The following is a 6,000-nucleotide window of genomic DNA, read 5'->3' as shown; positions in this document are numbered from 1 at the left end:
CTCCTTTCCTCTCTCTTAGTCTCTCCAGCTCTGAGTGGAGGGGCCCAAAGCCAAGACCTGGTAGCCCGTTGTTCCCTTATCCTTTGCTCGCCTCGCATTAAACACCATGAACGTCCATTTAATCAGGGGCTGGGGTTGTCTGGCTTCTTACTTGTGGGGGGGACGTGGGGAGGAGGTAGGGGTTGGGGGAAGGGGGTGGAGGGCGGGCTTTCGTCTGCGCAGGAGAGCCCGGCCAGGCCCCAGCACAGGGGCTCCGAGTGGGGTCTCCTGACGGGGAGTCTGGGGGAGCCCTAGGGTGGTAGCTGGAGGTAGCTCTGGTGATCTGCGGGAGCTCCAGGCAGTATGGGCCTCAGAATATTCCTTCTGTAAGCTGCTCAGCCTCTGGTTTCTCATCTGAGAAGCAGGAGTGAGAGTGTCCCCCACTGGCAGACTGAGGGGAAGGGGGGACCAAGCAGATAAATGCCGAGGGCCCTTTTACACCCTGACGGGTTTATTCAAATGCAGGGACAGCTGTGATTCAGGGGAGCTGACGGCCCAGAGCAAGGCGGGCAGGTGCAGGGATGCCCAGAACAGTGGTGGTCCGTGCCCAGCCGGATAGGAATCACCAGGGTGTGAGATGAAGCCCTTCGTTCATTCCACAAGCAGCTGAGCCCCCACGTGCTGGGTACCAGGGCTAGCATGGAGAAAATAGTATCTTTGCTCTCATGGAGCTTAGACTCTACTGTGAGCGTTGGGGCAGGAGAGACAAACAAATAGGCCAATATAAGAGGAGAAGTGATGCATGCTATCGTGAGGTATCTATCCGGGAGAGTGAATGGGGTGGTTTATACGGACCAGCCAGGATGACCTCACTGAGCAGAGACCTGGGGGCAATGACGTAGACCAGCACGTGGCTATCTAGGGGAAGGGGATTCCAGGCTGAGGAAAGAGCAAGGGTAAAGGTCATGAAGTAGGGACATTTCCAGTATGCTCTCAGTTAGCTATTGCTACATAACAAACTATCCCAGTGCTTAAAATGTGTATTTTGAACGGGTGGGCCCAGCTGGGCAGTTCTGGTAGCTGGGCTCCCTTGGTTGTCTGAGGCCCCCTGCCAGGTGGTCTGGGGCTGGTGGTTTAGAATGGCCCCACCTGGGCTGGCTCACCTCCTCTCCATGTGATCCCCTGCCCCCCCCCCCCCCCGCCCCCCGCCACGGGCTAGACCAGGCTTGTGCTCTCAGCAGCCAGGCAAGCTCCCAGGAGTTTCCACTTGCTGTCTTGGGAGCTTGCCCAAGAAAAGAGTGCCCACGAGAGGGTCCAATCTCCAGCAGGGTTAGAGAATTTGGAGATATTTACCTTTTTTATTATAAATCATCAGAACAGGCTTATGGGATAATGACTAACTGCTGTTTCTATTTTGGGGGTCAGGTTTAGAGGGATCTTAGAGTGAGGGTTGGAATGGCAGAGAATGGGGTGCCATTGAGGGTTGGAGAAGGGGAGTGGTGCCTCTGTGACGAACACCAGGTGTCCAGGGCTGGGTGGGCAGTGGGCGTGGGAGGGGTCTGGAATTTTGGGCAGAGGAAATGGGAGTGCAGGGCCAGGGATTCACCGAAGTGAGGGGAGGGCAGTTGAGGTGGTTGGTGGAGGACATGAGAGCTGTCAGCAAATCCTTAAAGGGCTATCAGGCCAACAAAGGGAAAGGTGGTTCTGGGCAGCCCTAAAAGTCCAGAAGCTGGTGTAAGAGAGACAGGGAGACAGGAGTGGATTCGATCCTGAAGAGCTTTGATCAGCAGCACAGCCCTCAGGACAATGAGCCCCCTGGTGGGGGGAAGGGAGGAGGGGAGGAGGGGAGGAGGGGAGGAGGGGAGGTGGGGCTGGATGCGGATGTGGGCTGGGCTTTGCCTACCAGCTGCCATCTCTCTTTTGGGTGATGCGCCTCCCACCCCAAGTAAACCTCCTCACCCCAGATTTTCCTGTGGGCCACTGTAGAGAGACCCTTGATGACCTCGCCCCTGCCCCTGTGTCCACGTGCCAGGCACCATGCTGCATGGGGCAGCCCCGGGTCGGTCGGTGGGTTGTCACACTCCGGTGCAGCCAGGGCCAGACGAGAGGGAAGCCCAGGGGTTGGGGGGTCAGGGAAGCCTTCCTGTGGGAAGGGACTGAGACTTTCATGGCTTGGAGTAGTTGTCTGGACCATCTGGGTGGGAGGGAGGGGCAAGCAGAGTGACAAAAGCGGGTCTGACTGCTCCATTCTGCAGGGCTGTGGGGAGAGGAAGTAGAAGCCAGGACTCTGGGGCTCTCCTCCCTCACTGCCCCTCACTGCCTGTGTGGCCAAAGAAAGTTGCACCCCCTCTCCGGGCCTTGGCTTACTCTTCTGTTGAGTGAGTCTGATGGGCCTCACAGCTGAATGGGCATCAGAATCACCAGGAAAGGTGCTAAAAATGTACATTCCCGGGCTTCATCCCTGACTGTCTCAAGGGATAGATGTGGGGTAGGGGCAGTCCAAGAAGGTGCCTGCTTACCTAGCACCCCGGAGGCCTCTGATGAGAGCCCTGCACCCATACTTGAGAAGCTCCTCCCAACTCACTGAGGTTGCCAGCTGGCCCTTTGGACCTGGGATCCGCCAAGCACCCTGCTGCCGCAGGACCACTGTTTACCCGGGACCTCCCAGCGCTGGCACTTGTCAGAGATTACAGGTGGCTACTTGGGGCTACACCTTGGCCAAACAAGTTGCTGAGACCCTGGCACGGCTCCCCCATCCTGGAGGCCTGATTCAGAGTCTGCCAGGGTCCTGGAGCATCGGCTGAAAGGCATCAAGGACCTCGGTAAGAGAGAAGGGACGCTCATTGGCCTGGGGATTTCTGTGGGCCCCTCCAGGGGAACCCCTCTAGGCCACATTCTCTCTGCGGCCTCAGCCACTGGGCCTCGTGCTGCTCCTCATCTTTGTCAATATTTATTTCTTCCACAGCCTCCAACAGCCCGGATTTTGCTTAAAGGGCGGGAACAGATGTGGCAGACCTTGCACTCTGCTTCCTGGCGTTTCTGTGCAGGTGGCCTGGTCCTCGGCACGTTCCACTCACCGGGCAGCCCACCTCTGCCTCTGGTTCCAGCACAGAGCTCAAGGCCTGAGGAGACCTTTCTCACATCACCCTTGACTCCACTTCCCCTCAGAGACACCCCCAGACCTGTCCTCTGGCTCCATATTCATCTTGTCTGCACTATAGGCCTGAACTCAGAACATTCTAAATGTTCCTCAAATCCCCTGGCTGCAGCATGGCTCCAGACCCAAGTCCTCACAAGCCCCGGGGAGGTCATTGTGGTGAAAGGCTGTGTGGTTTGAGACAGATGTGAGCATCATTTGCTGTGAAATCAGATCCTGGCATTGGCTGAGGCCAGGAAGACTTGAGCTGGAGCCACGGAGCCATGGAGCCACGGAGCCCCTGATAAATGCGTGAAGCCCTCACACAGGTCAATGAACACTTATTTTTTCCAAATCTGTTCAGATGAAATCTTGTAATTTTTGTCTCCTTTGAACCTCAGGGGTATGTTTCAGAGAGAGAATGTCTTGGCTGTTTCCTCCCCACTCCTGGATTTTGAAATCCAGTTGACCCTTGAACAAGGTGGCAGGTTAGGAGCTCCAACCCCCGTGTAGTCCAAAACCACGTATAACTTTTGACTCCCCCCAAAACTTAACCACTCATAGCTTGCTGTTGACCCGAAGCCTTACCAATAAGATACACAGTTGATTAACACACATTTTATGGGTTATATGTATTATACACTGTATTCTTTTTTTCGTTTTGTTTTCTGTTTTTTGTTTTTTTTAAAGATTTTATTTGTTTATTTGTCAGAGAGAGAGAGAGAGGCAGGTAGAGGGAGAAGCAGGCTCCCCGCTGAGCAAGGAGCCCAATGCGGGACTCGATCCCAGGACCCTGGGATTGTGACCTGAGCCAAAGGCAGACACTTAAACAACTGAGCCACCCAGGTGTCCCTGTTTACTGTATTTTTGCAATAAAGTGAGCTAAAGGAAAGACAATGTTATTAAGAAAATCATAAGGAAGAGAAAATACATTTACAGTCTTGTGCTGTATTTATTGACAAAAATCTAAGTTTCTGGGTCACTTGGGTGGCTCAGTCAGTTAGGCGTCTGCCTTTGGCTCAGGTTATGATCCCAGGGTCCTGAGATTGAGCCCCAGGTGGGGCTCCCTGCTCAGCGGGGAGTCTGTTTCTCCCTCTGCCCCTCCCCTCCCCCCCTCCCCCCGCTCGTGCTCTCTCTCAAATAAATAAATAAAACTTTTTTTTTAAAGACTTTATTTATTTATTTGACACAGAGAGAGAGACAGCGAGAGAGGAAACACAGGCAGGGGGAGTGGGAGAGGGAGAAGCAGGCTCCCAGCGGGGCAGGGAGCCTGATGCGGAGCTCGATCCCAGAACCCTGGGATCATGACCTGAGCTGAAGGCAGATGCTTAACGACTGAGCCACCCAGGTGCCTCAATAAATAAAATCTTTAAAAAAAAATTCAAGTTTCCCTATGTCCTTCCCACCACCTCCCCCAACCTTACAAAACCATAGCATAGTGATTAAAACCGGGACATTGACCTTGGTATTAACATCTTTTTTTTTTTTTTAATATTTTATTTATTTATCCGACAGAGATAGAGACGGCCAGCGAGAGAGGGAACACAAGCAGGGGGAGTGGGAGAGGAAGAAGCAGGCTCATAGCGGAGGAGCCTGATGTGGGGCTCGATCCCAAAGCACCGGGATCACGCCCTGAGCCGAAGGCAGACGCCCAACGACTGTGCCACCCAGGCACCCCAAACATTTTAATCAAACTAAAGCCTCCCATGGTTTTGCACTAATGTCCTTCTTTTGCTCCAGGAAAGGATTCGGGACCCCATGTTGGCATTTACTTGTTTTTTTTCTTTCTGGTGTGCTGTTGTCTGCAAGGGTCATTCCGTCTTTCAGGACCTGGATGCCCAGAGACCTACTGAGCAGTTACTTCACAGAACGCCCCTCCGTGCAGGCCTGTCTGGGGCTTCTCACGACTGGGTGGAAGTCGTGCATCCCAGGCAAGGGCAGTGTGCAGCTCAAGGCACCATGCTGTGGGGTCATGGAGTTGACGCCTCTTACTTCTGCGCTGATGGACTGGATCTGTGGTCATGTAATCTCTGAGGGGTTTTTCTTCTGTAGGATTATATGTACTCGCCACCCCCTGACTAGTTAACAAACTGGGAGAGATGCCTTGAGGCTACTCGAATCCCTTTCCTTCTTAAACCTTCCACACATTCTAGCATCTATCAGCAGATCTGGTCCGTAGTAGGCGTCTGTTTGCCCAGTGCTGATTTTCCCCTTCTCTCCTTCCTCCCACATTTATTCACTGAGTTTCCATTGCAAGAAAGACCTGTCACTTCTGCTCCATTGATTTATTTAGTCAAGTAGTTATTTATATCAGTGTGGACTCATGGATATTTTATTCTGGGGGTTATACTCTCCTACCATCATTATTTATTTTATTGTTCAGATGATTTCAACCCTGGCTGCTCCGAGCTCCTGTGTTCTTTCAACAGGCCCTTTTTTTAATAGTTTCACATGAAGTTCCAGGATTTGCTGCTGGCCTCACTCAGCTAACTGTTAGATACCTTTTTTTTTTTTTTTTAAGACTTATTTATTTATTTGAGAGAGGGCGCGAGTGCAGGGTGGGAGGAGGGGCAGAAGGAGAGGGAGAGAGAATCTTTTAAGCAGACTCCACACTGACGGCCTAAATCTGTGGTCAAGTGATGAGGAGCCCGGCTTGGGGCTCGATCTCACAACCCTGGGATCACGACCTGAGCCGAAACCAAGAGTCTGACGCTGAACCGACTGCTCCACCCAGGCGCCGCTGTTAGGTATCCTCCTTTGTGGGCTGTGTGGTAGATAGTGGTCTACTGTGGTCACAGAGTGCATCTTCTGGTTGATGTCAATGAGGGGCCAGATTGTGCTCAAAACCTACTCCTTAGTTGACTGGTGTGTTGGCAGAGCTGGTT

This window comes from Ursus arctos, unplaced genomic scaffold (genome assembly GCF_023065955.2).
Source record: "Ursus arctos isolate Adak ecotype North America unplaced genomic scaffold, UrsArc2.0 scaffold_16, whole genome shotgun sequence".
Taxonomy (NCBI): domain Eukaryota; kingdom Metazoa; phylum Chordata; class Mammalia; order Carnivora; family Ursidae; genus Ursus; species Ursus arctos.
Note: the sequence above shows the minus strand (reverse complement) of the source record.